Here is a 27,599-nt window from a genome sequence, read left to right on the forward strand (position 1 = left end):
ATCGGTCATTATTGCGCAGGTATGAGGTACCGGTTGTGCCTTCCGTTGAGCCTCCTGCTCCGGTGTTGGTTGAGGGTGAGTTGGAGTACGTTGTGGAAAAGATCTTAGACTCCCGTGTTTCCAGACGGAAACTCCAGTTTCTGGTCGAATGGAAGGGATACGGTCAGGAGGATAATTCTTGGGTGACTGCCTCTGATGTTCATGCCTCCGATCTTGTCCGTGCCTTTCATAGGGCTCATCCTGATCGCCCTGGTGGTTCTGGTGAGGGTTCGGTGCCCCCTCCTTGAGGGGGGGGGGTACTGTTGTGAAATTGGATTCTGGGCTCCCCCGGTGGCCACTGGTGGAATTGAACTTGTGTTCATCATCCTCTCTGTTCACCTGTTCCCATCAGGATGTGCGAGTCTCTATATAACCTTGCTCCTCTGTCAGTTTCATGCCGGTCAACAATGTAATCAGAAGCCTTTCTTTGCATGTTCCTGCTACTAGACAACTCCCAGCTAAGTTGGACTTTCGTCCTTGTTTGTTTTTGCATTTTGTTCCAGTTCACAGCTGCTGTTTCGTTACTGTGTCTGGAAAGCTCTTGTGATCTGAAATTGCCACTCTGGTGTTATGAGTTAATACTAGAGTCTTAAAGTAATTTCTGGATGGTGTTTTGATAGGGTTTTCAGCTGACCATGAAAGTGGCCTTTCTGTCTTCCTGCTATCTAGTAAGCGGACCTCGATTTTGCTAAACCTATTTTCATACTACGTTTGTCATTTCATCTAAAATCACCGCCAATATATGTGGGGGCCTCTGTCTGCCTTTTGGGGAAATTTCTCTAGAGGTGAGCCAGGACTGTATTTTCCTCTGCTAGGATTAGTTAGTCCTCCGGCTGGCGCTGGGCGTCTAGGGATAAAACGTAGGCACGCTACCCGGCCACTGTTAATTGTGCGGCAGGTTTAGTTCATGGTCAGTTTAGATTCCATCTTCCAAGAGCTAGTTCTTATATATGCTGGGCTATGTTCTCTAGCCATTGAGAATCATGACAGCTAGGGTTGGAAATAGGGTTAAGATTAGGCTTGTGGTTAGGGTTAAGGATAGGGTTAGGGGTGTTTTGGGGTTACAGTTGTGGTTAGGGTTGGGATTAGGGTTAGGGTTGGCATTAGGGTTAGGATTAGGGTTAGGGTTGGGATTAGGGTTACGGGTGTGTTGGGGTTAGGGTTGTGGTTAGGGGTGTGTTGGGGTTAGGGTTATGATTAGGGTTATGGCTACAGTTGGGATTAGGGTTAGGGGTGTGTTGGCGTTAGTGTTGAAGTTAGAATTGAGGGGTTTCCACTGTTTAGGCACATCAGGGGTCTCCAAACGCAACATGACGCCACCATTGATTCCAGCCAATCTTGCGTTCAAAAAGTCAAATGGTGCTCCCTCCCTTCCAAGCCCCGACGTGCGCCCAAACAGTGGTTTACCTCCACATATGGGGTACCAGCGTACTCAGGAAAAACTGGGCAACAACCATTGGGGTCCAATTTCTCCTGTTACCCTTGCGAAAATAAAAAATTACTTGCTAAAACATAATTTTTGAGGAAAGAACAATTATTTTTTATTTTCACGGCTCTGCGTTATAAACTTATGTGAAGCACTTGGGGGTTGAAAGTGCTCACCACACATCTAGATAAGTTCCTTGGGGGGTATAGTTTCCAAAATGGGGTCACTTGTGGGGTGTTTCTACTGTTTAGGCACATCACGGGCTCTGCAAATGCAACGTGACGCCCGCAGACCATTCCATCAAAGTCTGCATTTCAAATGTCACTACTTCCTGTTATGACCCCAATGGCAGAGGGTCTCAAAAGTACATACCAAGTCTGCAAACACAAAAAAAACCAGCTCTTAGGGCAGTGGTAACTGGGCTGACCATATATCTAATCCTAGCACCACAAATAGCAGCAGCCGGGGAACGTGCCTACGTTGGTTCTAGACGTCTCGCGCCAGCCGGAGAACTAACTAACCCTAGAAGGGAAAAGATAGACCTTTCTTGCCTCCAGAGAAAAGACCCCAAAAGTTGGATACAAGCCCCCAACAAATAATAACGGTGAGGTAAGGAGAAAAGACAAATGTAAGAATGAACTAGATATTTAGCAAAGAGAGGCCCACTGACTAATAGCAGAATATAGTAAGATGACTTATACGGTCAGCAAAAACCCTATCAAAATTTCCACGCTGGATATTCAAGAACCCCCGAACCGTCTAACGGCCCGGGGGGAGAACACCAGCCCCCTAGAGCTTCCAGCAAAAACAGGAATCACATTTAGTACAAGCTGGACAAAAAATAAGAGCTATGCAAATAACCAAAAAACAAGGAAGCAGGACTTAGCTTAATTTTGCAAGATCCAGGACCAGTAGACAGGAGCAAACAGAAAGGAACTGATTACAACGATGCCAGGCACAGGACTGAGAATCCAGGAAGTTTATATAGCAACACCCCTGGACTAACGACCCAGGTGGGTGCCAAACTGAGGAAAGACAATCCCAGAGTCATATCACTAGTGACCACAAGAGGGAGCCAAAAAAGTCTAATTCACAACAACTTCCCTTCCGAGCCCTGACGTGCGCCCAAACAGTGGTTTACCCCCACATATGGGGTATCAGCGTACTCACAACAAACTGGGCAACAAATATTGGTGTCCAATTTCTCCTGTTACCCTTGTGAAAATAAAAAATTGCTTGCTAAAACATCTTTTTTGAGGACAGAAAAATGATTTTTTATTTTCACGGCTCTGCATTGTAAACTTCTGTGAAGCACTTGGGGGTTGAACGTGCTCACCACACATCTAGATAAGTTCCGTGGGGGGTCTAGTTTCCAAAATGGGGTCACTTGTGGGGGGTTTCTACTGTTTAGGCACATCAGGGGCTCTGCAAACGTAACATGATGTCCGCAGACCATTCCATCAAAGTCTGCATTCCAAATCGTCACTACTTCCCTTCCGAGCCCCGGCATGTGCCCAAACAGTGGTTTACCCCCACATATGGGGTATCAGCGTACTCAGGAGAAACTGGAAAACAACTCTTGGGGTCAAATTTCTCCTGTTACCCTTGGGAAAATTAAAAAATTCTGGGCTAAAAAAATATTTTTGAGGAAAGAAAACACATTTATTATTTTCACGGCTCTGCATTATAAACTTCTGTGAAGCACTTGGGTTTTCAAAGTGCTCACCACACATCTAGATAAGTTCCCTTGGGGGTCTAGTTTCCAAAGTGGGGTCACTTGTGGGGAGTTCCTACTGTTTAGGCACATCAGGGGCTCTGCAAACGCAACGTGACGCCCGCAGAGCATTCCATCAAAGTCTGTATTTCAAAACGTCACTACTTCCCTTCCGAACCCCGACGTGTGCCAAAACAGTGGTTTACCCCCACATGTGGGGTATCAGCGTACTCAGGGGAAACTGGACAACAACTTTTGGGGTCAAATTTCTCCTGTTACCCTTGGGAAAATTAAAAAATTCTGGGCTAAAAAAATATTTTTGAGGAAAGAAAACACATTTATTATTTTCACGGCTCTGCGTTATAAACTTCTGTGAAGCACTTGGGGGTTCAAAGTGCTCACCACACATCTAGATAAGTTCCATTGGGGGTCTAGTTTCCAAAGTGGGGTCACTTGTGGGGAGTTCCTACTGTTTAGGCACATCAGGGGCTCTGCAAACGCAACGTGACGCCCGCACAACATTCCATCAAAGTCTGCATTTCAAAACGTCACTACTTCTCTTCCGAACCCCGACGTGTGCCAAAACAGTGGTTTACCCCCACATGTGGGGTATCAGCGTACTCAGGAGAAACTGGACAACAACTTTTGGGGTCAAATTTCTCCTGTTACCCTTGGGAAAATTAAAAATTCTGGGCTAAAAAAATATTTTTGAGGAAAGAAAACACATTTATTATTTTCACGGCTCTGCGTTATAAACTTCTGTGAAGCACTTGGGGGTTCAAAGTGCTCACAACACATCTAGATAAGTTCCCTTGGGGGTCTAGTTTCCAAAGTGGGGTCACTTGTGGGGAGTTCCTACTGTTTAGGCACATCAGGGGCTCTGCAAACGCAACGTGACGCCCGCAGAGCATTCCATCAAAGTCTGCATTTCAAAACGTCACTACTTCCCTTCCGAACCCCGACGTGTGCCAAAAGAGTGGTTTACCCCCACATATGGGGTATCAGCGTACTCAGGAGAAACTGGACAACAACTTTTGTGGTCCAATTTCTCCTGTTACCGTTGGGAAAATAAAAAATTGTGGGCTAAAAAATTATTTTTTATTTTCATGGCTCTGCGTTATAAACTTCTGTGAAGCACTTGGGGGTTCAAAGTGCTCACCACACATCGAGATTAGTTCCTTGGGAGGTCTAGTTTCCAAAATGGGGTCACTTGTGCGGGAGCTCCAATGTTTAGGCACACAGGGGCTCTCCAAACGCGACATGGTGTCCACTAATGATTGAAGCTAATTTTCCATTCAAAAAGCCAAATGGCGTGCCTTCCCTTCCAAGCCCTGCCGTGCGCCCAAACAGTGGTTTACCCCCACATATGGGGTATCATCGTACTCAGGACAAACTGTACAACAACATTTGGGGTCCAATTTGTCCTATTACCCTTGGGAAAATAAAAAATTCCGGGCTAAAAATCATTTTTGAGGAAAGAAAAATAATTTTTTATTTTCATGGCTCTGCGTTATAAACTTCTGTGAAGCACCTGGGGGTTTTAAGTGCTCACTATGCATCTAGATAAGTTCCTTAGGGGGTCTAGTTTCCAAAATGGGGTCACTTGTAGGGGAGCTCCAATGTTTAGGCACACAGGGGCTCTCCAAACGCGACATGGTGTCCGCTAACGATTGGAGCTAATTTTCCATTCAAAAAGTCAAATGGTGCGCCTTCCCTTCCGAGCCTTGCCGTGCACCCAAACAGTGGTTTACCCCCACATATGAGGTATCGACGTACTCAGGAGAAATTGCCCAACAAATTTTATGATCCATTTTATCCTGTTGCCCATGTGAAAATGAAAAAATTGAGGCTAAAATAAATTTTGTGTGAAAAAAAAGTACTTTTTCATTTTTACGGATCAATTTGTGAAGCACCTGAGGGTTTAAAGTGCTCACTATGCTTCTAGATAAGTTCCCTGGGGGGTCTAGTTTCCAAAATGGGGTCACTTGTGGGGGAGCTCCAATGTTTAGGCACACAGGGGCTCTCCAAACGTGACATGGTGTCCGCTAGCGATGGAGATAATTTTTCATTCAAAAAGTCAAATGGCGCTCCTTCCCTTCCGAGCCTTACCATGTGCCCAAACAGTGGTTTACCCCCACATGTGAGGTATCGGTGTACTCAGGAGAAATTGTCCAACAAATTTTATGATCCATTTTATCCTGTTGCCCATGTGAAAATGAAAAAATTGAGGCTAAAATAATTTTTTTGTGAAAAAAAAGTACTTTTTCATTTTTACGTATCAATTTGTGAAGCACCTGGGGGTTTAAAGTGCTCACTATGCTTTTAGATAAGTTCCTTGGGGGGTCTAGTTTCCAAAATGGGGTCACTTGTGGGGGAGCTCCAATGTTTAGGCACACGGGGGCTCTCCAAACGCGACATGGTGTCCGCTAAAGATTGGAGCCAATTTTTCATTCAAAAAGTCAAATGGCGCTCCTTCCTTTCCGAGCCCTGCCGTGCGCCCAAACAGTGGTTTACCCCCACATATGAGGTATCAGCGTACTCAGGACAAATTGGACAACAATGTTTGTGGTCCAGTTTCTCCTTTTACCCTTGGGAAAATAAAAAAATTGTTGCGAAAAGATCATTTTTGTGACTAAAAAGTTAAATGTTAATTTTTTCCTTCCATGTTGCTTCTGCTGCTGTGAATCACCTGAAATGTTAATAAACTTCTTGAATGTGGTTTTGAGCACCTTGAGGAGTGCAGTTTTTAGAATGGTGTCACTTTTGGGTATTTTCAGCCATATAGAACCCTCAAACTGACTTCAAATGTGAGGTGGTCCCTAAAAAAAATGGTTTTGTAAATTTTGTTGTAAAAATGAAAAATCAATGGTCAAATTTTAACCCTTATAACGTCCTAGTAAAAAAAAAAATTTGTTTCCAAAATTGTGCTGATGTAAAGTAGACATGTGGGAAATGTTATTTATTAACTATTTTGTGTCACATAACTCTCTGGTTTAACAGAATAAAAATAAAAAATGTGAAAATTGCAAAATTTTCAAAATTTTCGCCAAATTTCCGTTTTTTTCACAAATAAACTCAGAAATTATCAACCTAAATTTACCAATAACATGAAGCCCAATATGTCACGAAAAAACAATCTCAGAATCGCTAGGATCCGTTGAAGCGTTCCTGAGTTATTACCTCATAAAGGGACACTGGTCAGAATTGTAAAAAATGGCCAGGTCATTAAGGTCAAAATAGGCTGGGTCATGAAGGGGTTAATATTAGTATTTACTACCAATCTACTGTAGGACACTTTTATTAACCATTTGCACCAGAATTTTGAGGCATTGAAGCAATAATTAAAGTGTAAGAGAGGGTGGTTTATTGCTTAGCCAGACATTTACGAATGCAACATTTTAAAATTTGCTAAATTTTTGTAGTCTCCTTCTAAGAGGTTGGTGACTTAAAAACTAAGGAAAAATCACATCCTGCATATGGAAGAAATGTGACAATTTCCAGCATATGGAGGAATATATACAGGGTGGGCCATTTGTATGGATACACCTAAATAAAATGGGAATGGTTGGTGATATCAACTTCCTATTTGTGGCACATCAGACCTGACACCCATAATGTGGCGGTGCACCATCTTGCTGGAAAAACTCAGGGAACGTGCCATCTTCAGGGAACATGCCATCTTCAGTGCATCTTCAGCCACTGATGTTTCTTCACTAGTGACAGTTTTCTTGTGTCCACATTTTGGCAAATCCAACACTGAACCTGTTTCACGAAATTTGCCAAGCAGTTTGCTAACTGTAGCATGGGAGATGGGTGGTCTCGTAGGGTGTCTTGCATTGAAATCTGCTGTAATGACTCGGGCACTGCATTCACCAGACATCAACACAATTTCTATCAGCTCCTCACGTGTTAACCTCTGCGCCATGTCAATGTCTGTAAACAAAGAGAAACTTGTAAATAACTCATGAAAGAATAAAGTTACATTAAAACCAAGCACACCATTGTGTTTCTTGTGAAATTCCCAATACATTTAATGTGTCACATGACCCTCTTCCCATTGAAAAAAATAAAGTTGGATCCAAAATGTCCAACTTGAAAATGGCTGCCATAGTCACCATCCATATTGAAAAGTTTCCCCCCTCCCATATACTAATGTGCCGCAAACAGGAAGTTGATATCGCCAACCATTCCCATTTTATTTTGGTGTATCCATATAAATAGCCCACCCTGTACAGTGCTCAGTATAAATTATTACACCTCCTTCGGAAAGTAAGATTTTAATCAGTATCTCACTGAACACAAGAACAATTTCCAAAATTTTGGCAAGGCTGAGTTTCATAGAACATTTTTTTACCCAAAAGTAAGGTTTAATAATATAACTTTTATTACAAAATCTTTAGTTTTAATCAAATTAGTTGATCCAAAAATTAGTACACCCCACATAGAAATATACTATATTTGTTTTTTGTATGATCTCCATGATTTTTAGGACAGCATCAAGTCTGGGCATAGAATAAACAAGTTAGTGACATATTGAAACATCATTTTTCATTCTTCCAGAACGACCTCTTTTAGAGCTTGGATGCAGGTTGGACAGTGATACTTCTCTTGTCCCCATAAGTATTTGATTGGGTTCAGATCAGGAGACACTTGGCACTGAGACACTTTCACCCTGTCCTTCTTCAGAAATGCAACAGTGGCTTTAGATATGTGTTTTGGATCATTGTCATGTTGGAAAGGTGCACGTTCACCAATGGCATGGAGTGATGGTAGCATCTTTTCTTTCAATATAGAGCAGTACATCTCTGAATTCATAATACCATCTTTTAGATTGTGAGCCCTCGCGGGCAGGGTCCTCTCTCCTTATGTACGAGTCGTGACTTGTATTGATTAAGATTATTGTACTTGTTTTTATTATGTATACCCCTCCTCACATGTAAAGTGCTAAGGAATAAATGGCGCTATAATAATAAATAATAATAATCATTGAAATGTAGCTCCTGACATCAGCAGCGTTCATGAAGCCCAACATAAGGATACTGTCACCACCATATTTCACTGTAGGCACCATGCATTTTTCTTTGTACTCTTTACCTTTGCAACACAATACAATTTTGAAGCCGTCGGTCCCAGAAATATTTATTGTGGTCTCATCACTCCAGATTATAGAGTCCCATTAGTCTTCATAATAAATTTCATCATGGACTCTTGCAGATTATAGGTTGGGTTTTTTGTGCATGGGCTTTAGAAGAGGCATCCTTCGTGGATGACACCCATTCGTGTCATTCCTCTGCCGTGTACGTCTTATTGTGTTCTGGAAACACTCACCCAGTTTGCCTTTCTACTTCTTTAGCTAACTGCAGTGAACTTACTTGTTGATTTTCCTTCAACCCTTCTCATTAGTAGATGCTCCTGTTTAGGTTTTAACATCCATTGTCTGTTTGGATGTCTCTATGAAATGGTTGTAGTGCTATGTTTGTTTAAATTTTGTATCACTTTAGCTACAGTTTTCTGACTGATAAGTAAAGATTTGCTGATTTTTTTGTAGCCTTTACCTTTTTTGTGTAATTTTTTTTCTTTCTCAAGTCTTGTGACATTTCCTTTCCATGTGGTGCCATTGATGACAGCATGAAATGGGAAGGGGGTTTCTTTATTAAGTAACACAATTTTATAGTCAACTGTCTACTGGAAATTTGATTAATGAACAAGACTTGTGGATAAATTCTTATTAATTACAAGTTTGTAGTCTAAGACTTTCTTTAATTGGGTGTACGCATTTTTGCAACATGGTCTTGAATTAATTTGTTGGGGAATTAATAAATCTTTTTTGCATTCAATGGCCCACATTTGTAGGAGTATTTTGTAGTATAGTATATCACTGTAGATGTTGATTATGAAAGGAAACAAGGTTTTCTGACAAATCTGTTGAGCTGTACACTGTAGATGTTGATTATGAAAGGAAACAAGGTTTTCTGACAAATCTGTTGAGCTGTACTCATTTATGCTAAGCACTGTATGTACTGCTGGATAGAGGTTGTGCCCGTGTTATTTGCAGTGGTAGCCGACTGTAGCTGGTGCAGTTGCATGGACAGGAAGAAGCTCTAATCCCAGCAGTTTAACTACTCATAAGTCACAAGTAATAGGCATTTTTTGAGTTTATCAGAGGGAGAATACGCCATCAGTCAGCACATTCTTGGCCAACAAGTTTGATTATGGGGTGCCAATGGGTTGCTATAGCAACTCAAAGTCTAATAGATTCTGCTTTAGGTGTGGTCTAATAGGCACTTGTCGATATAAGGACTCTCATACATCATTCTTTTTTTACGTGTAGTTTCTATTTTTGAGGATAGATCACAGACTCACTACAATCAAATGAACCTTTGCACATGTCCTAATTTTTGCAAACAGATTGTCCTCCAAAAAAATAGACGTACAATTGTGATCTCTCTTGTGGATCAAACTTGCCAAAAAAGTAAATAGTAGTATTAAAAAATGGATATCATCCATGTGCTATCGATATTTTACTGTTTAGCCGCTGTGAGGCAGTAACTGGTGTTACATGTGACGGTCACTGTATGTTCCTCCCCAGCATGCGCACAGATATATATTGAGGCCATGAGAGTGCATTGCAGTCACAGGCGTAGCTGTGGTTACAACGCAGACTAAAGTGAGTATAGGTCTTGGACATGCTGGTTGTCCAAGGCTGATTTAAAAAGACCTGCTGTGCTTCTGTGTTTTGAAATGAACTACAGGATGGTAGTTGTGCAGTCCATTTCATTCCTGGCTGGGGTTTCCATGTGGCTGAAGGCCACAGATTCTAGTTAAAAATCTGCAGTATAGGGTTTGAGTGTGTCAGGTTCAGAGTCAGTGTCAGTCTGGTGTTGGCAGGAGTATAGAGTAGAAGGCTCTGCAGCTCTCCACCTGTCACCCCACAGTGTACACAGCAGTGCAGTCACCCACTCACCCACACAGGGCTGGCTCCAGGTTTTTGAGGGCCCCGGGCGAAAGAGTCTCAGTGGGCCCCCCCTTTAACACATACCACAATTCATGATTGCATATATACACAGCCATGTAGTATATAACACAGCCCACGTAGTATATAGCAAAGCCACGTAGCATATAACACAGCCATGTAGTATATAACACGGCCCACGTAGTATATAGAACAGCCATGTAGTATAACAGCCCATATAGTATATAGCACAGCCACATATTATATAACACAGCCCACGTAGTATATAGAACAGCCATGTAGTAAATAACACAGCCCACGAAGCATATAACAGCCCACGCAGTATATAACACAACCCACGCCGTATATAACAGCCCACACCGTATATAACACACGCAGCCCACACAGTTTATAACGTACACAGCCCACGAAGCATATAACAGCCCACGCCATATATAACAGCCCATGCCGTATATAACAGCCCACACCGTATATAACACACACAGCCCACGCAGTATATAGCACAACCCATGCCGTATATAACAGCCCACACCGTATATAACACACACAGCCCACGCAGTATATAGCACAACCCATGCCGTATATAACAGCCCACACCGTATATAACACACACAGCCCACGCAGTTTATAACACACACAACCCATGCCGTATATAACAGCCCACACTGTATATAACACACACAGCCCACGCAGTATATAGCACAACCCATGCCGTATATAACAGCCCACACCGTATATAACACACACAGCCCACGCAGTATGTAGCACAGACTGCCAGCCATTTAGACAGACAGACAGTCTAGGCTAGGACTAGTCAACCAGGCCTGGCTCACAGCAGGCTGCAATTACGAACCCCCCGCCCGCCCGCCCCCGCAATGCGTTGGGACCAGGTCCAGGAACTTGGAGGAAGACTCACTCGCTGTTGCTTCCGTTGTGTGGACACAGCCTGGGACCAGGTACACCGTCCGTGCACCTGACTGCTGCTCCTGCCTCCTGCTCGCTCCTCTTTCTGCTTGCCACTGTGCCTGTGCTGCCGCTGGACGCCTGGACCTGTCCTGGATGGTGGATGCTTGGATGACAGCAGCCGGATCTCTTCTCACCGCCGGCCCAGAAGTGACTCGCATCCATGTTGATGGCGGCGCCAGCGGTGACTGGTGAGTATTGCTGGTGCAGCTGTGTCTGTTATGACCCCAATGGCGAGGGTCTCAGAGGAATGTGGAAGTCTGCAGAATACAAAAATCCAGCTCATAGGGCAGTGGTAACTGGGTTGACCATATATCTACTCCTAACGCCAACACTAGAAGTAGCCGGGGATCATTCCTACGTTGATTCTAGATGACACGCGCCAGCCGGAGAATCTAGCTACCCCTAGTAGAGGAAAACAAAGACCTTTCTTGCCTCCAGAGAAGGGGACCCCAAAGCTGGATAGAAGCCCCCCACAAATAATGACGGTGAGGTAAGAGGAAATGACAAACACAGAAATGAATCAGGTTTAGCACAGAGAGGCCCGCTTACTGATAGCAGAATAAAGAAAGGTAACTTATATGGTCAACAAAAACCCTATCAAAATCCACACTGGAAATTCAAGAACCCCCGAACCGTCTAACGGTCCGGGGGGAGAACACCAGCCCCCTAGAGCTTCCAGCAAAGGTCAGGATATAGATTTGGAACAAGCTGGACAAAAATACAAAACCAAAACAAATAGCAAAAAGCAAAAGGCAGACTTAGCTGATATAACTGGAACCAGGATCAGTAGACAAGAGCACAGCAGACTAGCTCTGATAACTACGTTGCCAGGCAAAGAACTGAAGGTCCAGGGAGCTTATATAGCAACACCCCTAACTAACGACCCAGGTGCGGATAAAAGGAATGACAGAAAAACCAGAGTCAAAAAAACTAGTAACCACTAGAGGGAGCAAAAAGCAAATTCACAACAGTACCCCCCCCTTAGTGAGGGGTCACCGAACCCTCACCACGACCACCAGGGCGATCAGGATGAGCGGCAAGAAAGGCACGAACTAAATCGGCCGCATGAACATCAGAGGTGACCACCCAGGAATTATCCTCCTGACCATAGCCCTTCCACTTGACCAGGTACTGAAGCCTCCGCCTGGAGAGGCGAGAATGCAAGATCTTCTCCACCACGTACTCCAACTCGCCCTCAACCAACACCGGAGCAGGAGGCTCAGCAGAAGGAACTACAGGCACAATGTACCGCCGCAACAAGGACCTATGAAATACATTGTGAATAGCAAACGACACAGGAAGATCCAGACGAAAAGATACAGGATTAAGGATTTCCAATATCTTGTAAGGCCCAATAAAACGAGGTTTAAATTTGGGAGAGGAGACCTTCATAGGAACAAAGCGGGAAGAAAGCCATACCAAATCCCCAACGCGTAGTCGGGGACCCACACCGCGGCGGCGGTTGGCAAAGCGCTGAGCCTTCTCCTGTGACAACTTCAAGTTGTCCACCACATGATTCCAGATCTGCTGCAACCTATCCACCACAGAATCCACCCCAGGACAGTCAGACGGCTCCACATGACCCGAAGAAAAGCGAGGATGGAAACCAGAGTTGCAGAAAAAAGGCGAAACCAAGGTGGCGGAACTAGCCCGATTATTAAGGGCAAACTCAGCCAACGGCAAGAATGTCACCCAATCGTCCTGATCAGCAGAGACAAAACACCTCAAATAAGCCTCCAAAGCCTGATTGGTTCGCTCCGTCTGTCCATTAGTCTGAGGATGGAAAGCAGACGAAAACGACAAATCAATGCCCATCCTACTACAAAAGGATCGCCAGAACCTGGAAACGAACTGGGATCCTCTGTCTGACACAATATTCTCAGGGATGCCATGCAAACGAACCACGTTCTGGAAAAACACAGGAACCAGATCGGAAGAAGAAGGCAGCTTAGGCAAAGGAACCAAATGGACCATCTTGGAGAAGCGATCACATATCACCCAGATAACGGACATGCCCTGAGATAGCGGAAGATCAGAAATGAAATCCATGGAGATATGTGTCCAAGGTCTCTTCGGGACAGGCAAGGGCAAGAGCAAACCGCTGGCACGAGAACAGCAAGGCTTAGCTCGAGCACAAGTCCCACAGGACTGCACAAATGACCGCACATCCCTTGACAAGGAAGGCCACCAAAAGGACCTGGCCACCAGATCTCTGGTGCCAAAAATTCCCGGGTGACCTGCCAACACCGAGGAATGAACCTCGGAAATGACTCTGCTGGTCCACTTATCCGGGACAAACAGTCTGTCAGGTGGACAAGACTCAGGCCTATCAGCCTGAAATCTCTGCAACACACGTCGCAGATCCGGAGAAATAGCTGACAAGATAACTCCATCCTTAAGAATACCAACAGGATCAGCGACTCCAGGAGCATCAGGCACAAAGCTCCTAGAAAGAGCATCGGCCTTCACATTCTTAGAACCTGGTAAATACGAGACAACAAAATCAAAGCGGGAGAAAAACAATGACCAGCGGGCCTGTCTCGGATTAAGGCGTTTAGCAGACTCGAGATACATCAGATTTTTGTGATCAGTCAAGACCACCACACGATGCTTAGCACCCTCGAGCCAATGACGCCACTCCTCAAATGCCCATTTCATGGCCAACAACTCCCGATTGCCCACATCATAATTTCGCTCGGCAGGCGAAAACTTCCTAGAGAAAAAGGCACAAGGTTTCATAACAGAGCAACCAGGGCCTCTCTGCGACAAAACGGCCCCTGCCCCAATCTCCGAAGCATCCACCTCAACCTGAAAGGGAAGTGAGACGTCAGGCTGGCACAAAACAGGCGCCGAAGTAAACCGGCGTTTCAACTCCTGGAAAGCCTCCACGGCAGCAGGAGCCCAGTTAGCCACATCGGAGCCCTTCTTGGTCATATCCGTCAAAGGTTTCACAATGCTAGAAAAATTAGCAATAAAACGACGGTAGAAGTTAGCGAAGCCCAAGAACTTCTGAAGACTCTTAACTGACGAGGGCTGAGTCCAATCAAGAATAGCTCGGACCTTGACTGGGTCCATCTCCACAGCAGAAGGGGAAAAAATGAACCCCAAAAAGGGAACCTTCTGTACACCAAAGAGACACTTTGAGCCCTTGACAAACAAAGAATTTTCACGCAAAATTTTAAAGACCAACCTGACCTGCTCCACATGCGAATCCCAATTATCAGAAAAAACCAAAATATCATCCAGATAAACAATCAAAAATTTATCCAGATACTTCCGGAAAATGTCATGCATAAAGGACTGAAAAACTGAAGGCGCATTGGAGAGCCCAAAAGGCATCACCAAGTACTCAAAATGACCTTCGGGCGTATTGAATGCGGTTTTCCATTCATCACCTTGCTTAATGCGCACAAGGTTGTACGCACCACGAAGGTCTATCTTGGTGAACCACTTGGCACCCTTAATCCGGGCAAACAAGTCAGACAACAGCGGTAAAGGATACTGAAATTTGACAGTGATCTTATTTAAAAGCCGATAATCAATACAAGGTCTCAAAGATCCGTCCTTTTTTGCCACAAAAAAGAATCCCGCACCAAGAGGGGAAGAAGACGGACGAATATGTCCTTTCTCCAGAGACTCCTTGATATATGAACGCATAGCGGTATGTTCAGGTACCGACAGATTAAACAGTCTTCCCTTAGGAAACTTACTGCCTGGGATCAAATCTATAGCACAGTCACAGTCCCTATGAGGAGGCAGTGCACTGGACTCAGACTCACTGAAGACATCCTGATAATCAGACAAATACTCCGGAACTTCCGAAGGCGTAGAAGAAGCAATAGACACAGGCAGGGAATCCCCATGAATACCACGACAGCCCCAACTTGAGACTGACATAGCCTTCCAGTCCAGGACTGGATTATGGGTCTGTGTCATGATCTCAATGGCAAGAGAACATAGCATCAGCATATATAGGAACTAGCTCTTGGAAGATGGGAACTGAGCTGACCATGAACTAAACCTAACACACAACTAGCAGTGGCCGGGTAGCATGCCTACGTTGATTCTAGATGCCCAGCACCAGCCGGAGGACTAAATAATGCTAGCAGAGGAAAATATTAGTCCTAGCTCACCTCTAGAGAAATACCCCGAAAGGAGACAGAGGCCCCCCACATGTATTGGCGGTGAATAAAGATGAAATAACAAAACGTAGTATGAAAATAGGTTTAGCAAATTTGAGGTCCACTTACTACATAGCAGAAGACAGAAAGAACACTTTCATGGTCAGCTGAAAACCCTATCAAAACACCATCCAGAAATTACTTTAAAACTCTGGCATTAACTCATAACACCAGAGTGGCAATTCCTGTTCACAAGAGCTTTCCAGACACAGTAACGAAACTACAGCTGTGAACTGGAACAAAAATGCAAAAACAAACATGGACAAGAGTCCAACTTATCTAGTAGTTGTCTAGGAGCAGGAACAAGCACAGAGAGGCTTCTGATAACATTGTTGACCGGCAAGCAACTAACAAAGCAGCAAGGTTATATAGCGACTCCCACATCTTGATGGGAACAGGTGAACAGAGAAGATGAAGACACCAGTTCAATTCCACCAGTAGCCACCGGGGGAGCCCAGAATCCAAATTCACAACAGTACCCCCCCTCAAGGAGGGGGCACCGAACCCTCACCAGAACCACCAGGGCGATCAGGATGGGCCCTATGAAAGGCACGAACCAGATCAGAGGCATGAACATCAGATGCATTCACCCAAGAATTATCCTCCTGGCCGTATCCCTTCCACTTGACCAGATACTGGAGTCTCCGTCTGGAAACACGAGAGTCTAAGATTTTCTCCACAACGTACTCCAACTCACCCTCAACCAACACCGGAGCAGGAGGCTCAACGGAAGGCACAACCGGTACCTCATACCTGCGCAACAATGACCGATGAAAAACGTTATGAATAGAAAAGGATGCTGGGAGGTCCAAACGGAAGGAAACAGGGTTAAGAATCTCCAATATCTTATACGGGCCGATGAACCGAGGCTTAAACTTAGGAGAAGAGACCCTCATAGGGACAAAACGAGAAGACAACCACACCAAATCCCCAACACAAAGCCGAGGACCAACACGACGGTGGCGGTTGGCAAAAAGCTGAGTCTTCTCCTGGGACAACCTCAAATTGTCCACCACCTGCCCCCAGATCTGATGCAATCTCTCCACCACAGCATCCACTCCAGGACAATCCGAAGATTCCACCTGACCAGAGGAAAATCGAGGATGAAACCCCGAATTACAGAAAAACGGGGACACCAAAGTGGCAGAGCTGGCCCGATTATTGAGAGCGAACTCCGCCAATGGCAAAAAAGCAACCCAATCATCCTGGTCAGCAGACACAAAACACCTCAGATATGTCTCCAGGGTCTGATTAATCCGCTCGGTCTGGCCATTCGTCTGAGGATGGAAAGCGGACGAAAAAGATAAATCTATGCCCATCCTAGCACAGAATGCCCGCCAAAATCTAGACACGAATTGAGTCCCTCTGTCAGAAACGATATTCTCAGGAATACCATGCAAACGAACAACATTTTGAAAAAACAGAGGAACCAACTCGGAAGAAGAAGGCAACTTGGGCAGAGGAACCAAATGGACCATCTTAGAGAAACGGTCACACACCACCCAGATGACAGACATCTTCTGAGAAACAGGCAGATCTGAAATAAAATCCATCGAGATGTGCGTCCAAGGCCTCTTAGGAATAGGCAAGGGCAACAATAATCCACTAGCCCGAGAACAACAAGGCTTAGCCCGAGCACAAACGTCACAAGACTGCACAAAGCCTCGCACATCTCGTGACAGGGAAGGCCACCAGAAGGACCTTGCCACCAAATCCCTGGTACCAAAAATGCCAGGATGACCTGCCAACGCAGAAGAATGAACCTCAGAGATTACTCTACTGGTCCAATCATCAGGAACAAACAGTTTATCAGGTGGGCAACGATCAGGTCTATCTGCCTGAAACTCCTGCAAGGCCCGCCGCAGGTCTGGAGAAACGGCTGACAATACCACTCCATCCTTAAGGATACCTGTGGGCTCAGAGTTACCAGGCGAGTCAGGCTCAAAACTCCTAGAAAGGGCATCCGCCTTAACATTCTTAGAACCCGGTAGGTATGACACCACAAAATTAAACCGAGAGAAAAATAATGACCAGCGCGCCTGTCTAGGATTCAGGCGCCTGGCGGTCTCAAGATAAATCAAATTTTTGTGGTCCGTCAATACCACCACCTGATGTCTGGCCCCCTCAAGCCAATGGCGCCACTCCTCAAAAGCCCACTTCATGGCCAAAAGCTCCCGATTCCCAACATCATAATTCCGCTCAGCGGGCGAAAATTTACGGGAAAAGAAGGCACAAGGCCTCATCACGGAGCAGTCAGAACTTTTCTGCGACAACACTGCCCCAGCTCCGATCTCAGAAGCGTCGACCTCAACCTGAAAAGGTAGAGCAACATCAGGCTGACGCAACACAGGGGCAGAGGAAAAACGGCGCTTAAGCTCCCGAAAGGCCTCCACAGCATCAGGGGACCAATCAGCAACATCAGCACCCTTCTTAGTCAAATCGGTCAATGGCTTAGCAATATCCGAAAAACCAGCAATAAATCGACGATAAAAGTTAGCAAAGCCCAAAAATTTCTGAAGACTCTTAAGAGAAGAGGGCTGCGTCCAATCACAAATAGCTTGAACCTTGACAGGATCCATTTCAATGGAAGAGGGGGAAAAAATATATCCCAAAAAGGAAATCCTCTGTACCCCAAAAACACACTTAGAACCCTTCACACACAAAGAATTAGACCGCAAAACCTGAAAAACCCTCCTGACTTGCTGGACATGAGAGTCCCAGTCATCCGAAAAAATCAGAATATCATCCAGATACACAATCATAAATTTATCCAAATAATCGCGAAAAATATCATGCATAAAGGACTGGAAAACTGACGGAGCATTTGAAAGACCAAAAGGCATCACTAAATACTCAAAGTGGCCCTCGGGCGTATTAAATGCGGTTTTCCACTCATCCCCCTGCCTGATTCGCACCAAATTATACGCCCCACGAAGGTCAATCTTAGAGAACCACTTGGCCCCCTTTATGCGAGCAAACAAATCAGTCAGCAACGGCAATGGGTATTGATATTTAACAGTGATTTTATTCAAAAGCCGATAATCAATACATGGTCTCAAAGAGCCGTCTTTTTTTGACACAAAGAATAAACCGGCTCCTAAGGGAGATGACGATGGACGAATATGTCCCTTTTCCAAGGACTCCTTTATATATTCTCGCATAGCAGCATGTTCAGGCACAGACAGATTAAATAAACGACCCTTTGGGTATTTACTACCCGGGATTAAATCTATGGCACAATCGCACTCTCGGTGCGGAGGTAACGAACCAAGCTTGGATTCTTCAAAGACGTCACGATAGTCAGACAGGAACTCAGGAATTTCAGAGGGAATAGATGATGAAATGGAAACCACAGGTACATCCCCATGAGCCCCCTTACATCCCCAGCTCAACACAGACATAGCTCTCCAGTCGAGGACTGGGTTGTGAGATTGCAGCCAAGGCAATCCTAGCACCAAATCATCATGTAGATTATACAGCACCAGAAAGCGAATAATCTCCTGGTGATCCGGATTAGTACGCATAGTTACTTGTGTCCAGTATTGTGGTTTATTATTAGCCAATGGGGTGGAGTCAATCCCCTTCAGAGGAATAGGAGTCTCCAAAGGCTCTAAATCATACCCACAGCGTTTGGCAAAGGACCAATCCATAAGACTCAAAGCGGCGCCAGAGTCGACATAGGCGTCCGTGGTAATAGATGACAAAGAGCAAATCAGGGTCACAGATAGAATAAACTTAGACGGTGAGGTGCAAATGGAAACAGATTTACCAAGCTTTTTAGTGCGTTTAGAGCATGCTGATATAACATGAGTAGAATCACCACAATAGAAACACAACCCATTTTTCCGTCTAAAATTCTGCCGCTCGCTTCGGGACAGAATTCTATCACACTGCATACTCTCTGGCGACTTCTCAGTGGACACCGCCAGATGGTGCACTGGTTTGCGCTCCCGCAAACGCCTATCGATCTGAATAGCCATTGTCATGGACTCATTCAGACCCGCAGGCACAGGGAACCCCACCATAACATCCTTAATGGCATCAGAGAGACCCTCTCTGAAAGTCGCCGCCAGGGCGCACTCATTCCACTGAGTAAGCACGGACCATTTACGGAATCTTTGGCAGTAAATTTCCGCTTCATCTTGCCCCTGAGATAGGGACATCAAAGTTTTTTCTGCCTGAAGCTCCAAATGAGGTTCGTCATAAAGCAACCCCAAGGCCAGAAAAAACGCATCCACATTGAGCAACGCAGGATCCCCTGGTGTCAATGAAAAAGCCCAGTCTTGAGGGTCGCCCCGGAGCAAGGAAATCACAATCCTGACCTGCTGTGCAGGGTCTCCGGCAGAGCGAGATTTCAGGGACAAAAATAATTTGCAATTATTTCGAAAATTCTGAAACCCAGATCTATTCCCCGAGAAAAATTCCGGCAAAGGAATTCTCGGCTCAGATACAGGTGCATAACAAACAAAATCTTGCAAATTTTGTACCTTCGTGGCGAGATTATTCAAACCTGCAGTTACACTCTGAAGATCCATTACAAACAGGTGGACACAGAGCCATTCAAGGGTTAAGAGGAGGTAAGAAGCAGCTAGACAGCAATTAAGGGCTAGGCAGCAAAACTCTGAAGGGAAAAAAAAAAAAAAAAAAAATTTCCCTTAAACACTTCTCTATCTCCTGCTTCAGCCCAAACAATTAACACTTTGTGGGCCGGTCAAACTGTCATGATCTCAATGGCAAGAGAACATAGCATCAGCATATATAGGAACTAGCTCTTGGAAGATGGGAACTGAGCTGACCATGAACTAAACCTAACACACAACTAGCAGTGGCCGGGTAGCATGCCTACGTTGATTCTAGATGCCCAGCACCAGCCGGAGGACTAAATAATGCTAGCAGAGGAAAATATTAGTCCTAGCTCACCTCTAGAGAAATACCCCGAAAGGAGACAGAGGCCCCCCACATGTATTGGCGGTGAATAAAGATGAAATAACAAAACGTAGTATGAAAATAGGTTTAGCAAATTTGAGGTCCACTTACTACATAGCAGAAGACAGAAAGAACACTTTCATGGTCAGCTGAAAACCCTATCAAAACACCATCCAGAAATTACTTTAAAACTCTGGCATTAACTCATAACACCAGAGTGGCAATTCCTGTTCACAAGAGCTTTCCAGACACAGTAACGAAACTACAGCTGTGAACTGGAACAAAAATGCAAAAACAAACATGGACAAGAGTCCAACTTATCTAGTAGTTGTCTAGGAGCAGGAACAAGCACAGAGAGGCTTCTGATAACATTGTTGACCGGCAAGCAACTAACAAAGCAGCAAGGTTATATAGCGACTCCCACATCTTGATGGGAACAGGTGAACAGAGAAGATGAAGACACCAGTTCAATTCCACCAGTAGCCACCGGGGGAGCCCAGAATCCAAATTCACAACAGGTCTGTAACCATGGCAGCCCTAAAACAACCAAATCATGCATTTTATGTAAAACCAGGAAACGTATCACCTCGCGGTGTTCAGGAGTCATGCACATGGTAACCTGTGTCCAATACTGCGGTTTATTTGCTGCCAATGGTGTAGCATCAATACCCCTAAGAGGAATAGGATTTTCTAATGGTTCAAGAGTAAAACCACAGCGCTTAGCAAATGAGAGATCCATGAGACTCAGGGCAGCACCTGAATCTACAAACGCCATGACAGGATAAGATGACAGTGAGCAAATCAAAGTTACAGACAGAATAAATTTAGGTTGCAAATTACCAACGGTGACAGGACTAACAACCTTAGCTATACGTTTAGAGCATGCTGAGATAACATGTGTAGAATCACCACAGTAGTAGCACAAGCCATTCCGGCGTCTATGAATTTTCCGCTCATTTCTAGTCAGGATTCTATCACATTGCATTAAATCAGGTGTCTGTTCAGACAACACCATGAGGGAATTTGCGGTTTTTCTATCACATTGCACCGAATTAGGTGTCTGTTCAGACAACACAATGAGGGAATTTGCGGTTTTGCGCTCCCGCAACCGCCGGTCAATTTGAATAGCCAGTGCCATAGTATCATTCAGACCTGTGGGAATGGGAAAACCCACCATAACATTCTTAATGGCTTCAGAAAGGCCATTTCTAAAATTAGCGGCCAGTGCACACTCGTTCCAATGTGTCAGCACGGACCATTTCCGAAATTTTTGGCAATACACTTCAGCCTCGTCCTGCCCCTGAGACATAGCCAGCAAGGCCTTTTCTGCCTGAATCTCAAGATTGGGTTCCTCATAAAGTAAACCGAGCGCCAGAAAAAACGCATCAAGATCAGCCAATGCCGGATCTCCTGGCGCCAGCGAAAAAGCCCAATCCTGAGGGTCGCCCCGTAAGAACGAAATAACAATTTTTACTTGCTGAGCAGAATCTCCAGATGAACAGGGTCTCAGGGACAAAAACAATTTACAATTATTCACGAAATTCCTAAACTTAAACCTGTCTCCGGAAAACAGTTCAGGAATCGGTATTTTAGGTTCTGACCTAGGATTTCTGATAACATAGTCTTGTATGCCCTGCACACGAGTAGCCAGCTGATCCACACTTGTAATCAAGGTCTGGACATTCATGTCTGCAGCAAGCATAGCCACTCTGAGGTAAAGGGGAAGAAGAAAAAAAAAAAAACAAACAAAAAAAAAACTCAGAATCTTCTTTCTTATAATCCCTCTTCTGCAATGCATTAAACATTTAATACTGTCCTGGCAAACTGTTATGACCCCAATGGCGAGGGTCTCAGAGGAACGTGGAAGTCTGCAGAATACAAAAATCCAGCTCATAGGGCAGTGGTAACTGGGTTGACCATATATCTACTCCTAACGCCAACACTAGAAGTAGCCGGGGATCATTCCTACGTTGATTCTAGATGACACGCGCCAGCCGGAGAATCTAGCTACCCCTAGTAGAGGAAAACAAAGACCTTTCTTGCCTCCAGAGAAGGGGACCCCAAAGCTGGATAGAAGCCCCCCACAAATAATGACGGTGAGGTAAGAGGAAATGACAAACACAGAAATGAATCAGGTTTAGCACAGAGAGGCCCGCTTACTGATAGCAGAATAAAGAAAGGTAACTTATATGGTCAACAAAAACCCTATCAAAATCCACACTGGAAATTCAAGAACCCCCGAACCGTCTAACGGTCCGGGGGGAGAACACCAGCCCCCTAGAGCTTCCAGCAAAGGTCAGGATATAGATTTGGAACAAGCTGGACAAAAATACAAAACCAAAACAAATAGCAAAAAGCAAAAGGCAGACTTAGCTGATATAACTGGAACCAGGATCAGTAGACAAGAGCACAGCAGACTAGCTCTGATAACTACGTTGCCAGGCAAAGAACTGAAGGTCCAGGGAGCTTATATAGCAACACCCCTAACTAACGACCCAGGTGCGGATAAAAGGAATGACAGAAAAACCAGAGTCAAAAAAACTAGTAACCACTAGAGGGAGCAAAAAGCAAATTCACAACATGTGTCCCAGCAGCAGGCCCGGCCCGGAAGTGACTCTGGCTGCGTCGTATCCATGGTGACGGACGGTCCCGACTCCCGGAGGGTGAGTATTTCGGCTGAAGCTGCGCACCGTAAATGGGCCCCCCGTCTCGCCAGGGCCCCGGCACTTGCCCGGGTATGCCGGGTGCTGACGCCGGCCCTGCACCCACATCAACTGGTCTCAGGTGGTGGACTGGCATGTTTAGTGACTGTAAACGGGAGGATATGGTTCCCGGCTGCGATCCGGAGGATATCGTGTACTCTGTATAGCTGTGAGTAAAGAGACATTAACATGGCGGTGCAGTCACCCATGGCAACCAGTCAAACATGGGCTGGCGTATTTAGTGACTCTAATCCAGAGGATATGTGCCCAGCTGCGATCTGGAGGATATCGTGTGCTGTGCTTGCATGGGTTGAACATTAAAGAGATGTTTTGCTTTGAACTTTGCTGGGTCACTGCCTCATCACTACACAGAGTGCTACCGCTGCACTGCATGTGGTGGAAAGAATGCGGTGTCAGAATGTGTTTTGTTTTTGACCATCCGCCATCTTGTTGTGGTTTTCTGGCTGCTGGTCTTTTCCCCTGGTGCTGGGTTGCCTTAGGCCAGGTGATTGTATCACCCTTTATTACCCAGCACCTGCCTCCCATTCCTTGCTGGACAACAGTGTTAAAGGGAACCTGTCACCCCGTTTTTTCAATGAGGTAAAAATAGTGTTCAATAGGACCTGAGCTGTGCTGTACAATAGTGCCTTTATTATCCCCTGATTCCCCACCGTTGCTGCCAAAATACCTTAGTAAAGTCGCCGTTTTCGGCTGTCAATCACGCAGGTCTGGTCAAATGGGCGTGGTGAAATCGCTGTTTCTCCCCCACCTCTTGCTTTTCTTCCCGGCGTTGGCGTAGTGGTTACCGAATGCACTGCGCAGCAGCAGAAAAAGAGCGCGATCTGCGCTATTCACTGGTTTATCGGTGGCGGCGGCCATCTTCCTGAGGCCGCGCGTGCACAGATAGAGTGCTCTCCTTCCCGAGGCTTCAGGAAAATGGCCGAGGGATGCGCCACGCGTGCGCAAATGGAGATCGCGGCGGCCATTTTCCTGAAGCCGAGATGCGAAGTCGGCTTCAGGAAAATGGCGGCCGCGATCTCCATCTCTTTTTTCTTTCTTATGGTTACCTTCACGGAGATTAACCTAGGATCGTCGATGGGTCTATTTGCAAGGAATGGGTCGCCCACTCCATCGTAGGGTATCAGCCTAGTTTCAGTGCAGGGTCAGTTTTCCCCCTTCTATCCTAGTTCTGTGTTGCAGTTCTGTAACATGCGGAGCAGTGTGAACTGAGGCATACCACAAAGTGTGCTGCATGTCGGTGAGCAACTCTGCTGGAGAAATGGAGGAGCTTTGGAAACAGGTGGTCCTCATTCAGCAGGAGCTGCAGTGGCAGCAGCAGCAGGAGCTGCAGTTCCAGCGGCAGCAGCAAGAGGCACTGCAGTTTCAGCAGCAGCAAGAGGTGCTGCAGTTGCAACACCTGGAGCATCAGTGGTGTAAAGAGGAGACCCCTAAAGTGAGGGGTGATCAGCGGTGTCAAGAAGAGACCCCTAAGGTAAGGGGTGATCAGCAGGTGTACCAGTGGTCCTTTGCAGAGACTCGTCCCGCCAGGTGTCAGGCGTATGACTTATTACAGTTGGTGGAGGAATGGCTCCAGCCTGAGACTTTGACCCCAGCCCAGATGGTAGAGAGGGTGGTGGTCGGCTGGCTGGTGAGGGCTCTGCCGGCCACCCTGCAGCGTTGATTGGGGCAAGGGGACCTGGGCATTCTGGACCAGCTGATAAGCTGGTTCGAGCGGCATACAGCCACTCAGGACTTTGACTGTCACTTCGGGCCTCGCCTGCCCAGAAGCAGGACTGTGGGTATACTCGCTGGATGTCTCTGTATACCCAGCCAGTTTGTACCGCCACTACAAGCACTGCTGGCAGCGAACAGCAGCTGTGCCAGGTATTCATGAGTGGGTACCAAACAGAGGCTCTCCTGGACTCAGGGAGCATAGTGACTTTGGTACATGGGTCCCTTGTTACCGGGGACAACCCCAAAGGATGGAAAGTGGAGATGATGAGTATCCTGGGGAAATCCAGGAGTACCCGACCGCAGAGTTTAATTTTTCCACACCGTGTGGGGACTTTAAACATGTGGTGGGGGTGGTAAAGACCCTTTCATATGGGACTGTGTTGGGAAGAGATTTGCCCCTGTTCTGGACAGAGTGTAACCCCGATAGGTTCCCCCTAGAGGTATTGGCAGGAGAGGCTGAGAATGTTGTTCCGGGCATGGAACCCAAAGATCCCAAGTCAGGCATACCTGGCATAGGGGTCACCAACCTAGGGACAGAGTGTAACCCTTATAGGTTCCCCCTAGAGCTTGTGGCAGGAGAGGTCATGGAGACCCCCCTGAACCCCGAGCTGGAAATGTCCCCTGGTAACTTTGAGACATCTCAGTTCCAGGGTCCCATGCAGAGACGCAGGTGTAAAAAAAAATGCATGTGTGAAAAGAAAGCCTGGAGGAATCAGGAATGTGTGGTTGCTGAGGCAACTAGGGATGTACGCAAGAGAAACCCTCTGGCACTAGCCAAGGATGTGGCCTGGGGTCAGAGTAAAATGGAAAGTGCTTTCGCTAGACAGCAGCGTCAGGAGGCTTGGGTTCAGGTGTGATGTGGTACAGATGTATGCCCGGAGTTGCCGGGGTGGACTGTGGCATTTCAGCGAAATGTAGTCACCGAGACATGGGTAAGGGTACAGAGGAAACAGTACCAAGTGCCCAAAGTCAGATACTTAGGTCACGGGATGAGCTGCGGGGTTAGTGAACCCCAAATAAACAAGATCTAGACCACCCATGGAGGATATCGTGTACTGTGTATTGCTTTGAGTAAATAGACATTAACACGGCAGTGCAGTTGCCCATAGCAACAGGTCAAACATGGGCTGGCATGTTTAGTGGCTAATCCAGAGGATATGTTCCCGGCTGTGATCCAGAGCATATTGGGTGCTGTGTTTGTTTGAGTTGAACATTAAAAAGACGTTTTGCTTTGAACTTTGCTGGGTCACTACCTCATCATTACACAGAGTGCTACCGCTGCACTACACCACTTAATGAGGAGGCAATTTTTGGTTCTTGTGCTTTCATTTTTGATTCCCACTGTTCCAAGGGCCATTACTTTTTTAATGGTGATGTGTGTTAGGTGTCGAGTTCCCGCCGATGCACAGGGGGAATCTCGAACTATGTCCTCTGCGGTCTCACATTCTTCCCCAGCCGCAGTGGAGCCTGCTCAGCAGAGACATCAGTCCCAGCGTCTTGCTCAAGCTGATACTGTGTGGCTGGTTACAGCTGCAATCCCCGGTTCAGCCTTTGTAACAGCATTGATCAGCGGCGAGCAGACATCTCTGGGACTAAGTTCTGCTTTTCCCCTTCTGAGCATGCCTGTGGGACGACCTCTCATTGGAGGTCAATGTCACATGCTCAGGTCCTGTAGCAGCTGCAATTGGACCACTAGAAAGGTCCTGGAAGGCTATATCTATAAAAGGCTCGCATGGCCACTCGGCCATGCGCTACTATAGAACTGAGATTGTGTGTGTGTGGATGTATGACTGAAACTGGTGAAAGCTCCTTAATCATTCCCATCGTTAGTGTTGTTGAAAGTAATTGGGTGATTGAGCTACCTAGCACCAGACTGTTCCATCCAGCACTAGACACAAATTACTGCGTCAATTAGCAGCCGGCGCCGTGTGCAACCAATGCGCTTTCCTAGCCCTAGTTAGGGTGGTTAGTGGCATCCGCCAGAGCGGTGCTGTAAGCACTCTGTGCTGTAAATCTATAATTAGTCCTGACAAACGGTCAGTGTAGGGTAGGAACTCCCACTTGGACTCAGTATCTGACTCAGGGCATCCTCAGACGCGGGTTCAAAAGCCACCGACGGTCAGAGCGAGTCCTGTTGTGAATTCTGTTCTTGGGCTCCCTCCGGTGGTTATAAGTGGTAGCGCTGCTGTCTGTCCTTCACAGCAGTTATCAGGTGTGTCCACTCTGGACTGGGCTATTTAGTCTGGCCTCACCCTTTAGTCAGTGCCAGTTGTCCATTGTATTCTGGAGGATTCACATCCCTTCATGGTTTCTCCTGCTTCCTGGTCTTTTCACCAAGATAAGTTCTGCTTGTTTTGCAGCCCACATGTTGTGGGCCTCATTGTTCAGTGCATTTCATGTTTTTTCTTGTCCAGCTTAATCTGTGTAAGGATTTATGCAGTCAAGCTGGAATCTCTGGAGAGGCAGATATACCCTCCATATCTTTAGTTAGATGTGGAGTTTTTTGTATTTTCTGTGGTGGATATTTCCTAGTATTTTAATACTGACCGCATAGTTCTCTGTCCTATCTTTCCTATTTAGCTAGATTGGCCTCCTTTGCTAAATCCTGTTTTCAGCCTGTGTCTGTTTTTTCCTCTCCTCTCACAGTCAATATTTGTGGGGGGCTGCCTATCCTTTGTGAATTTTCTCTGAGGCAAGATAGTTTTCCCTTTTCTATCTATAGGGTTAATTAGTCCTCCGGCTGTGTCGAGGTGTCTAGGATCAGTAGGTACATCCCATGGCTACTTCTAGTTGCGGTGTTACATTCAGGGTCCGCGGTCAGTATAGATACCACCTTCTCCAGAGTACGTCCAATGCTACTCCTGGGCCACCAGATCATAACAGAGTCCAATCACCAGCATAGAGGGGGTGAATCATAGGGATCTCACCAGTATCCACC

The sequence above is a fragment of the Ranitomeya variabilis genome, chromosome 2 (genome assembly GCF_051348905.1).
Source record: "Ranitomeya variabilis isolate aRanVar5 chromosome 2, aRanVar5.hap1, whole genome shotgun sequence".
In the NCBI taxonomy this organism is placed as follows: Eukaryota; Metazoa; Chordata; class Amphibia; order Anura; family Dendrobatidae; genus Ranitomeya; species Ranitomeya variabilis.